Genomic DNA, 12,811 nt, shown 5'->3' on the forward strand with positions numbered 1-12,811 from the left:
TATTTGTCAGCCAGATAAAAGAATATATTCCACTCAGAAACGTATTCACAGATGCACTACATGTTAGTAACACAATCTAACCAGTTATGAAAATAAATAAAACACGTACAACAATATTTCCCCATGACTGCAGCCTAAAATGAATGCAAAAGGTAACAGTTTAAACATTTAAGACTTCAATACCCAGAAGTCCAAAGGAAGAGTAATTTCTAATGATTCTAGATTCTCTGAGGAGATAACTCATTTACTGCTGCTGTTTAAGAAACTGTTTTTGATTTTTCTTCGAGTTTTGATTTGTCATTTCATGTGGGAAAAGGTGACCGAACTTAAAATTCAAATAAAGATGAATAGTTTGACATTTTAGGAAATATGCTTTATGCATATTCACTTTCTTGCAAAGAGTTGCATGAGAAGATTCCACTCTCATGTGTGTGTTTTACTTTTTGAGCTGAAGCCTGAGGCGATAAGCTTAGTTTAGCATAGCTTAGCTATGTACAAAGTTCGAAAAAGCTCAGACATTAACACGTTTCTCGTTTGTTTAATCTGTTCACAAACAAAAAGCCACAATTTGTGGTTTTAAAGGGATTTAAGTGCTCTAATTATTTTGTGGCAAACGATGAAGCCACTTTCCAAAGGCTTCTCTTCATCAAAAGGTTTCCAAGATGATGAACTGTTGTTTGTCAAGAAATAGTTACAGTAGATAACTACAACCTAAAATCCCAAATTTTACTTTTTATATTCTGTTTGTGTATGAATTATATAAACAAGATATTGTTATTTTGTGATGAGGCTTGCTGTTAACCCTCACCTTCAGTCTTTATGCTCAGCTAAGTTAATCACCTTCTGGCTGTAGTTTCAAACTTAACACACAGGCAAAGAATTATTGATCTTTGCATGTAACTTGCAAGAAAGCCAAATAGTGGATAGGCTATTTACTAAAACATAACTGTTCCTTCATGTTGGGCAAATACATTGAGTAAAGAGGCAAATTGTGCTCTATGCATTGGGTCAATTCTCTTTCTTAAAATAAGTTTTTTAACAGTTCTTCGTGGATATTTCTTTTTGTCTTACTTTGAAGCTAATGGCAGAGCAGAAAATAATGAACCCGGGAGGTTTAATGCACACGAAACAGAGAATGTCATGGATGTAATGTCAAAGATGTAAGAAAGTACATCCATACCTCTGGTGAAGCTGTGGACAATGAATATAGTCGGTGTGCAGTCTCTACTCTCAGACAGGGCAGGGACGAGGGGGCCATTATATGGAAATGAGCTTCCTTCAGGCTTTTTTTTCTTTCTAAAATAGTGGGTAGTTTAGAATTAGTGTCTGGCAACCAGTGGGAATATTATGTTACACAAAAAGTGAGTGCTTACAAGAACAGCAGATACAGGCGTCCATTAGAGATTTTTTTTCTTCAATCAAGCATTGAATTTTGTCTCCTAGCCCCCTGGGTCAAGGCTAGGTGTGGATGCTGTTAAGTGTTTCCTCTGTTTCTTCCTGCTTATGTGTCACAGCAGGTTAAATAATGGATTTTTTACCCCTTGATGGATAAGTTGAAACACTTCAAAAACAGAATGGAGGGGGGGGGGGGGGGGGGGGGACTGCAAAGTGACATTGTGGGATGGGGAGCTATAAAAAAGAAACATAAGGGTTAGAATAGCCTTGTTCTTGATGTGACTGGTTTGAATTGCAGATACTGTCCTGATGCCTCTCCAGTTGCTCAACATCTGCTGCTGAAGGACTTCATTTTTGAGGAATGCAAACATGCCTGGTCAATCTGAGCAAATCCATGCACGTTTGTTTGTTTTTTCTCCATGGAACTTTTACCAATTATACTGTATATTTCCTTTTTCAAGTCAAGTCAATTTTATTATATATATAGCCCAATATCACAAATTACAAATTTGCTTTAGGGGGCTTTACAATAGATGTTGTGTGTACAGTAAGAAGGAGAAACACGAAGTACAGAAACGAAAATAATTTCTGTAGGGACACTAGTATATTGATTACCTGTCAACAACAATTACACATGAAAAAGCAGAAAGCAAATATGTCCTGATTCAAAACACTGTACGATAAAGACAGTGGAAATAAATTATGTAAGCTTTTAGTGTTCATTTATATTGTTCTATGTTACAATTTCATTGTATTTATCCTTAGTTTGTTTGTTTTTGTATTTGCATACACTCTTAAATCTAATATAGTATCTCTATATTTTGTCCAAACCAAACCAAATGTAATAAATATTTAAGCAAAATTGTAAACACTTAAGATGCTGTTAGGTGTGTATGTTTGGGAATGTTGGTTTCTTAGAAAATCTTAGTTAAAGGACGATGAACAAAGACCCCTGACATGCTGACAGCAGACTGAGTTCACACTCATTGTGGCTTGAACCACCATTTCCCATCAGTACATTATATCTCAATAAAAGAAAAGTCAACAATATCCCCTTTAATGGAACAGTCCATCAATTCCCCCTCTTACTGTGTCATCCCAAATGTGTACTTAAAATTTAATCCCATTTCGAGGGGCAATTGTGAATGTGGCACACCACTGATAGGCTATAAAGCCTTTTCTTGGGTAGGGGTGATAGTGGTAACAAGGCCCAATAGGGCACTATTAAGGTGCATTTCAAATGTCACCATCATGTCATTGTGTTGCCTGACAGCTGTGAATGGCAAGAGACAGAGAGGTCATAATGGGGAATTTCATCCACTCTCTGGCAGGAGGTGAGCCAAGACATGTGCACCTCTGTCAAGGCAATCCAGAGCTCAGCTGACAGATAACTGATACCTGGGCTTTAAAAGAAATGAGAACGAGAGCAAGTCTAGGGCATCATAATCCCTTTGGAAAGGTTTTCCATCTGTCACAAACGGTGGTGACCGGGCTTGGGTAATTTCCCCACAGGATTTACAGAGAACATTAAAAAAGGAGCCATGTAATATTCCCGCTACCTCAGAGAGGCTGGCAGGTAGAGAGTAGCAGCGGTGCCAGGTATGGAGGGATATGAGGATCCACCCTTTTCATTTCACATGAAAAGCCAGGGCATATGTTTGAAGGGCCTGTCTGTGGGTAGCCTTTGTTTGTGAGGATCAGAAATTACATTACTGACATACAGACATGTATAATGTGATATAGCTAAATTATGATCCCACAATATGGTGCGGTATGTTAATCTCAACAAGATCTCAGCACATAATCACTTGCTTGTTGTTGTTTGTTTACTTTCACATGAATGGCTGATAACAACATCTTCTACAGAAAATTCTGATGTGTTGCACATATCCAGCCAACCATAAAGACCCCAACAATGAGGGAGCTTGTCTTGATTAGTTGAGCTCTCTTTACTCCTATTGTACCTTCTACATAGGACAAAGATGTTAAGTCAATGCTGGCATCACCAGACTCCACAGACACTTTTCATTTCCATAGTATATCCTCTCATGTACCTGTCTTTCTGATTCGATGCTCAGCACATCACCACCAGCATGGGTGAAACACCACTGTTATGGTGTTTTGGCTGCCACTGCCGTGCCCTCAGTGAGCTGCATGATGATAACAGCAGTGACTCTCTGAAGACCCACCATTGCTTCTCTCCTCCTACATGGATAAACAACACATGATGGTAGGTGATGCAAATTTTTAGCAACCTCATATCTCAACACCAGGCACCCATTCTCAGCTTTTAATGTCCACATATTGGTTTCTGAATAATGGTAAGTCAAGACTGCTCATCGTATATAGCATAATCAACATATAACTGAAACACAAAATAGCATACAGAGAGTGTAGAGGGGTCTAAAGTCAAATGGGCAACATTGTAGGGATGGGTTTGGTATCATTTTATCAAATTTGAATTCAGCTTTAAATATTATTAGTAATTAGTAACTAAATTAATAAAAAATAAATAATAAAATAAATTAAAACTCTAGGATGTCTAATCACCTTTTTTTGGCTGAGAAGGCAGTCCCTCAAGGATTTTTTTGTGATTATTGTGGCCAAAAATGCTTGATTTTGCAGCGTTTCTTTCTCAAAAATTGCGATACACTTTGCAATGTTTTATGTGATCTTTTGCGGTAAAATTGCGGGAATTGGGAAAATTTGCAAGCAAAGGAAAATAATGTGATTATTTTTAAACTACTGCCAATGAAGAGTCAAGATTTCCTTTGATAAAAAAACATACAGAAACAACTATATTTCAGTGCAAAGTTTTAAATTCATTTTTTGAACATGAGAACCATGGAGTCTAAGTTATAAAAAAGAAAATACTGTACTTGAGTTCCATTCATTTCACCTCAACATTAGCACCAAATAAAATTAGTCAATAATACCATTAAAATAAACCCATTAACATAAAAATATAGTTTCATTTCCAAAGGGCCCATTTTTATGTTAGAGGTAGATTATGTCCATCTTTGCTGTCTGAACAACACATCGGCCTTTATTCTTCTGACTAACTGAATGCAAATCACATTTAGGAACATCTGGGAATTGTTTTGCTCGGTCTATGGTCTTTATCATTTTTATTGGCAGGTGAGATTTGTCCATCTTTCAGCTGAATGCACCCGAATCTTTGCTGAATGCACTGCGATGACGTAAGCTGCCATGACACCAAATGCCACAATTGGTCCAAATCAAAAGCAGTCTGTTGATTTGGCCATTTCATTCAGAAAGGTTGTGGTAATTTAGTAAAATTGTAAGTTCTCACAAATATATATCGGAAACATTTAGTTAACAGCTTTAGGTTACTGTAGGCTACTTCACAAGCTACATACTCTCAGATGAAAATGTTGAATCAAAGTTAAATTTCTTAAATTGAGGTGAGGTGATTGGCTGGATCGTTTCTCTATAGAAGAGTCACAACTACAAAAATAAACAGTCCTCTTGTGGTTGTACAATGGTGTTACAGATTGATGTGTCTTCACACACAAACGATTTTTGGCTGGATACAGGCAACAGCTGCAGAGAGAACGTTAATAAGAGAGCAGCCAAAGTTTTTTTTTTTAAATTTTAGCTGTTATGGAATTAGCGTTGATTACTATTGATCTAATCTATAGCAGGTGATGATGAAAAAGATCGAGGTTTGATAAGAGATTCACTAGCATTGGATCTTAATGAATCCAGGCATGTTGCTGACTGAGAAAAATAGAAAAAAATATGAGACGAACAACTGGAAAATTTCACAACTTCAAAGAAAAACAAGTCATACAAAACGTTGATTGTTTCAGAAGTCTGCTAATAAACACAAGGACAAAAGAATCAATTACTATTATGATAATAAATTTGAGTTGAATAGGCTAGTGTTACAGTCAATAATCCCAGTAAAAACTGTCATAATTTGAATTTGATGCCTGATGAAAGCCAAGAACTCAGTCCTGACAGTGTGTGAGAATTCAACCCTTTCTTTTGCATGACCAATAAGACAAAATGTGTTGAATGGCAGCCTGTCACAGCAGCAGTGATCAGTAGCAACACGCAGCTGTAACTTTGTGGAAATTAAGACATACTCACTGAAACATCAACTGCTGGGTCAGAGGTCACTAGAGCTCATTGCACATGACAAGCTTCTGCCCTCCATAATTGGATACTGCACCATAAATTATGTCGTTCCACAGAGGGAAGGAGACACTTGCATGCAATGGATTTGCCTGCAGGTGATATCAATAGGCCATTCCTTACACACATTTCACACATTTCACGGTCAGTTTTCACTTCAAACGGCTTTTTAAATTTAAATACGATCAGAAAACATTGCTTATGTCCGCATGTTCTCCTAATTATTGGGAGGCTGTTTAATCTGCTATAACGAATGAAACAAATTGTGTAAGAGCCACTGGCTTTTCCTCTACTTTGCCATCGACAAATTCATTTTTCTTCATTTTGAAAAAGGTTGAATTGGCCTGAAATTGCACAGAGGTGTGCACATTAGTTCAGTTAGCGTGTTTAATGTTATACTAATTTTGCATGTGCATATTGTAAGTGATGTTTTTAAATTACATCTCTGGTCGCCCTACTTAGCACCAGGAGGAGACCTATGTGTCTGTGAGACTGTAGTTTGTGTTTTGAGGTGTTGTTATACTTTATACACCTGACTATTTTGCTTCCCACCACCTACGGTTTGGCAGCTGGGATAGCTGGTGGGTGGCATTTGCTGCCTGAGTGCGAGTGATGTGGAAGAGACCTGTGGACCAAGAAGAGACCTGTGGGTGTGAGAGACAGATGCCTGGGCCTACAGTGCTGTGCACTGAGTCAGACCTTTTGTGATATCCTATGTGTGTTCCATCACCTTCACCGAGTGGCAAAACAATGCGGGAAGTGGCACATCTCCCGGATGGTCGCTGTTTGTCAGGTACAGTGTGTTCTGCTTTGGGAAGAGACCTGTATGAAAGGACAGTGCTTGTGTCTTATATGATGTGGTGCACTGGCCCTGTGTCAGCTGGGTTGCTCACCACTTTCTACATGGCAGATGGAATACGTGGGATGTGACGATTAAAGTGACAGTCACTGAGGTACTTCCTTAAAGCAAGACAGCTGACCTCTTGCCCTCTTCTGAGCGGCTGTGTGGTTCCAGAGAGTGGATGAATTGAAAGAGCTTGATTGGCAGCCCAAAAAGCATTTTATCAGAGACATTGTAACTCTTTTGACATGACACATTGAACTACGGTCATCAATTACTCTTTGTAATATGAAATTTAAAGCATGAAAGTATATCTAAAACTTTCTTAGAGCAAGAAAAGCTATTTCATGTGCATGATGTCATATCAGTGCAATTTCTATGGGACAAGCAGGCAAAGCCATGGTAAGACACTAATACACATCTGTCATGGGCAGCAAACCAGGCTGACAAAAAACATTTTTGGCACACGCACTGGGAAACTTTCACTAGTAATAACGTCCACCATCTTGCAGTCTGGCATTCAGTTCTCATGTGGCTTAAATGATCCTTGTGTGTTGTCATTCAAATTCTCAACAATTCTTCCAAATTAAATGACTAATTACATTATTTCCTGATGCTATCAGCAGGATTATTTGTTCCGTGCCCTCCAAAATGGTTACAAATCACTGACTCACAAATACGTTTTATGATGGGACAACACTATGGTGAAGGTTTGTTTAGCTTTAGACGCAGGGTTAGGTTTAGGGTTAGGGTGAGGAGAGAGGACAAGATCATGGATTGGTTTAAAAGTCATCTTAAGTTAAAAATCATACTATATTAGAGTCAGAAAACCTTTGTTGTTTGAGTTAAAATTATTACTTAGGGGACCTTCATCATAATGGTATAATAATAACCACGCAGTTACGGAAATGCAACTATCAACCCATGGTAAGAAACGGGAAGTGAACAGTCTTTCGTTTTGTCCAACCTGACCTCCTCCATACAGACTTTGTCACTCTATAATGTCCTTTCCTCCTTTGCTCCCCTGAGGGCTTTCTCACTTGAATGTAAACATACTGTATATCATTTTGGGGAGCATCTGAAATGACTGCTTCAGTCATTTTTTAGTCTTTTAGATTCTGGAGGCAGGGCACGCTAACTAACCCATATTCCATGAGTTCATCCTCACTGGCTACATGCCAATGAGCAGCTACATGCTAATTGTCAGAACACTGAGCCGTGAAGACAAACAGTTGAATGACAGAGCAATATCAAAGGGTTGCACTTGTGTATAAAGAGCCAGTTTTACAAAATGTGGCTATCAATCTTTTTGTGTGTTTTTATTGTATTATTTATATTTTCTTGTGTTGGGATGTGTTTTTACTGTGTGTACTGGTTTCCCCCCACATTCTGAAGGTATTCATGTTCCATCAACTGTAGACTCATAGGTGTCTTGCCTGATGAACTGGCAGACTGTTCTGGGTGTCTCCGTGTTTTAAGCCCAATGTATGCTGGTATGTAGTCAGGCCTCTGGATTTGAAGAAGGGTCCAAAGAATCAATTATTTATTTTGCAGTAAAAAGACACTGATCATAATTTCAAGGTTCTAATATAAAATATAAAATGAGTCCCTGTTGTTCAGATTGATCAAGCACTTACTTCAGTCTTACCTGTTCACTCTCTCTTCTCTCAGCTAAACAGGTAAATATCGTTCAGAATAGTAATGAGAGCAACAGTGCATGGCCTTGAAATTATGCCTGTCTGATGCTCACCCTTGAGACACAGTTGAACAGTTCAGCACTGAACCAGAGCGGAGCAGCGTGAATGAATATGCACTTTGACTGTGTGAGTGGAAACCATAACCCCCTCAGCCAGGCTGTCTGACAGCATCCTGCTGTTCAGCACTTGACTTGTGGCAGCTTACAAAGTTTTTGTTTTTATTATGGATGGTATGTTTTGGTGGATTACAACCTAAGCCACTCTGAAATGAGATGAGTAAAACTTTTTTAGATGAAGCTGTTAAGGCGGCTCAGCCTCCTTCACCACTTTATTTATTATTTCTGCAAGTGGCAGGGAGCAATTTGTACATACACTACAAACCTTGGTCAAATAATTTTTGGACATCTTTGCCACAGTTTGTTTATCCCATTAATTCTTCTTGATTTCATTGCAGCCATCAGGGTGATAGTGATTTATACTTGAAGTGGCAGGTGCATACAATTATTGAGCTGGCAACAGAAACCAGCAGGGCCCTTGTGGACAGACATCCAATATATGTGGCATATACAGAAATATTTCAATAAAGAGATCGATTGTAAATGTTATGACACTATCAACAACGAGAGATTTTGACCATTAGACTCCCTTTTTGGTTTATTTATTTGTTCCTTATTTTATCAATGTTAAAAAAGAATGCATATATACATAGATAAATCATAAATTATATCAAAGAAAGAAACTTTATATACTGAAAAGGTGTAGGCTGAAGATATAGCTTATGCCTACCCTTTTTACCTCATACAAAAACAAACAATACAAAACAATAGTCCCAAAATACAAAATCCAACATTCAATTCAACATTATTATTCATACCCCAGTTTTATATTTGTTTACTGTTATTTCTGAACATTTTTTTAATTACAAAGTGTACTACACATTTTTAATTCCCTGTCACAATTATTCCATAAATTAAGCCCTTTAACAGCTATTCATCTATTCTTCATATTTGACCTAGCACTTGTTTTTTTTAAACACACTCACTGAATTTTAAAGCATGACTGTTAATAAATAGTGCACTGGTTGGTTCATAATAATCAATTTGATGTACAATTCTCATAGATCTCTTCTGGTTCAAGGTATCTTCAGTTTTATATAAAAATTCAATGGATTTAGACATCTTTGATTCAACATGATTTATGTGTGGTTTTCAACAGAGTTTATGATCTATTATAACTCCCAAGAATTTGTTCTCATACACTCTTTCAACTGATCGTGATTTTAATGGTAGAATTGATTTTATGATTACCAAACACAATTAATTTATTTTATTTTATTTTATTTTAGTTTAGTTTAGTTTAGTTTAGTTTAGTTTAGTTTAGTAACTTCTCTCAGTTCAGACTCACTGCTGTTTATCTGTACATATTGATCCCTATTCTCAAGATAACTCCTCAGCCACGGAGTATGTTACCCCTCCAACTTCTTCATAAGAAGACCATGATCAATGGTATCAAAAGCCTTTTTTAAGTTAATAAAAACTCAACTGTATGCTCTTTGTTGTCTATCACTGTTGATATTCCCTCCACTAGTTCCATTACTGCCAGTGAGGTAGACTTGTTGGACTGAAATCCATACTGGTGATCACTTAGTAAACTATATTTATCAATGAAAATGTCTTTTTTTTAATAAATATTTTTTCTAATATTTTAGAGAACTGAGGAAGCAGCTTATGCTTTTTCATTAAGCATAAGCCCATATGAAGATAGGAGACAGGAAGGAAACCCCTGGAGTTTAGATGCTGGTGGTGCTGGAGTGAAATCAACAGCTGGTTGAAGGAAACCTTCAGCTGAATCTCAAGGTTATTGATGGGGAGATGCTGAGTGGTGTAATAATATCTGAAACATGGCTGAAACATCACTGAGCACGTATGAAGTCAGAATTGTGAATGTAGAGATTTGACAGCATGGCAAAGCGGAAGTGACAGAGAAAATTAGAGTGAGAAGAAATAAAGAATTTCACCAAAAGTGGAATAAGGTAGAATGTGGGGGGGAAAAAGGTCTTCCTTATTGAACTTTCACCAAAGCTTTAAGCCCACCAAGTTTGACACTCCCAGAAAACTCAATTTTGATAATGTCATACATCTTGTTAAAAGTGGTTATCAAACGCTGCTGTACATTCCTGGTTACAGATATGAAAAAGTGTAAAGATCACAGATAAAGCAGCAGAAACCTAAGATGAAGAGCCTTTAAATAACCAGTTCCATGTTTTCAAATTGCATTTAAGATGTGTTTAATGCATTTTCAATGACAATGGGATAAACAGACTAGATCAGATCAGTTATTGGACAAGCTAAACAGTTTGGAGACTTAAAGACACATTTAAATGGCAGTTAGAGCATCTCTAGTTTACATAATGTGATATATTTCCAAGTGAAATAGAATATTCAGGGTATAATTTGGAGATTCAGGGATTTAGTCTCTGGGGATCCAGAGTAATCTGAAGCTTTAGATGACTGTTCGTCCTCTACAGACACCCACCAAAAATGTAATTAATTGGACCACAAACATACACTTTTGGAGTTTTTGCCAACTCATATCCACACACACACGCCTTCCACCCATACTGCATTGTTGTAGTTACCACGAACCACAAGCTAGTTGTGTTTTGAGGTGCGATTTTACAGCAGCTGGCCATCCCAAATCTCATTTGATTGGATACATTTATGAATATTTCACAAAGAACAAGATTAGTCATCAAAATAATAATGTTTTACATAAAGAGAAAAGAGAGAAAGTTTTTGTTATACACCCAAAAATGTTTTTTGTCATATATTTAACATATACCAGGGGACAGTAAAGTAACTGAAAGCTAAAATGTGTTTTTTATTTAACTGTATCTTTTGTAGCACCTCTGTGACATTGTGTCCACATTTTGTTCATCTTCTACACAAGTGATAAAAAATACATAGATTGTTAAGTGGTGCTTTGGCTGGCTTTATTGGCCCACAGCAGCACTTTTATCACTTTCTTAGAAATAAAGCCCTTACAGTAGAGAGGAAGTTGACTCACTGTGATGCACTGCACTGTACAGCCTGTCACAATGAACAGAAGCTCAGTGGAGCGAGAGGAGAGAGGACCAGAGGGGATGTGGAGGGGAGGACTGGGGCTAAGTGTTATGCAGAGACAGGCGGTGACCTCGCGGGAAAGGTACACACCATCTCAGTTCATGAATTGGCTCCAGATGGGAACTGGCAAGTGGGAAAAGCGGAAGAGAATTGTATCGACAAGCTATGCCTGGGCAGGCCCTGAGCAATGCCATTAGCCATGTTGCCGAGTCACCAGGGAGAGCTCCGTCAGTCTGAGATTTCACTTCACCTGAGTGTTGATGGGAGCTCTCTCCGGCCATCCTGACAGAGAGGCAGAATCCAATCAAGATGCTGATGAGAAAAGCACTGCAAAACTAAAGTAATAAATACCACTAATGTAGTGAATGGATTGGGATAATGTCTTGTCCCTGTGCTCATCTCCCTCTTTTTAATGAGATTATTACACAGTCCTATTACCCAAATGACTTGTTCTGTCCTTCCTTAACTTTAATTCACGTCATCTATTGTTAGTACCTGCAAGTTGGGAGGCTATGATCACCAGAGGGCTAAGCAGGAATGCTTGTACTTTGTGAGTTACCTCCTGACTGTCTTTAAAGAAAGGAGACTTAAATGGCTATAAAAAGGTTGTTATGACGGATGTTAGTTTTATGTAGTTTAACTAAATCAAATAAAAGGAGAAAATGAAGTGAACAAAGAAAAGACAAAAATAAAGATGACAGGACAAGACACATTCAACTGGACAGCAGTATTTAAATGGCAACAGTCCACTTGTCTTTAAAGCAGCACCTGTTTTTAATAATGATGATAATTTGATAATAAATCAATCTGGCTCATTTTCAGTGGCTGGAGACACTTTGTACTCTGCTATTGACAAATGTGGATCAGCTTGTCAAAGCTAGTTGGATTACACCTGCCCTTGTTGACAACTCCAATAAAGTCTGTTCAAAACAGAACTTGATGGCTGGAAGTCATCAGCAGTCTTACTTACAAGAAGAAACATGCAAGAAGTTAAAGAAGTTAAAGATGTCATTATTAACTGGCACATTGAAATTAATATTTCTTGACCAGGAATTGGTCAATCTGGAGGCCTAGGCATTAAGAGCCTTATCAATAAAAAATCAATCTTACAATCAATCCTGCAACAAATAGGCAACCAGTGTGATGCTATAAGCAGAGCAATACAGTATGTTTTTCCCATCATGTTGTTAGCAAAAGAACCAAGTTATGTCTCATGATGATGATGATATTAAGAATTTATGTTTCCTCAGAATTAACTGAAGCAAATTTGTGGACATCCAATCTTTCACATAATACAAAATTAATAAAAACATGGCTCTTAAAAAGAAACTTAACAGTAGCTAGAAATCTTTTTTTGCTGACTTCCAGTGGTGTAACCTCTCACCTTGTTGCGATGATGTAGAAGTGTTCTTGAGGGTGTGTCAATACACGGTGACATCATGCTAGGTGTGGTTACAGCTGCAACAGAGCACACTTCTGACCAGATCTAGCCACACCAACAGACTGGACTCTATCTTTTAAGAGATATGTAACTGCTTGGTGCTTGATGAGTTGATGCTTGATGAGTTGATTGCAACCACACTAGTCAATGCTTG

The sequence above is a fragment of the Thunnus maccoyii genome, chromosome 12, assembly GCF_910596095.1.
Source record: "Thunnus maccoyii chromosome 12, fThuMac1.1, whole genome shotgun sequence".
NCBI lineage: Eukaryota > Metazoa > Chordata > Actinopteri > Scombriformes > Scombridae > Thunnus > Thunnus maccoyii.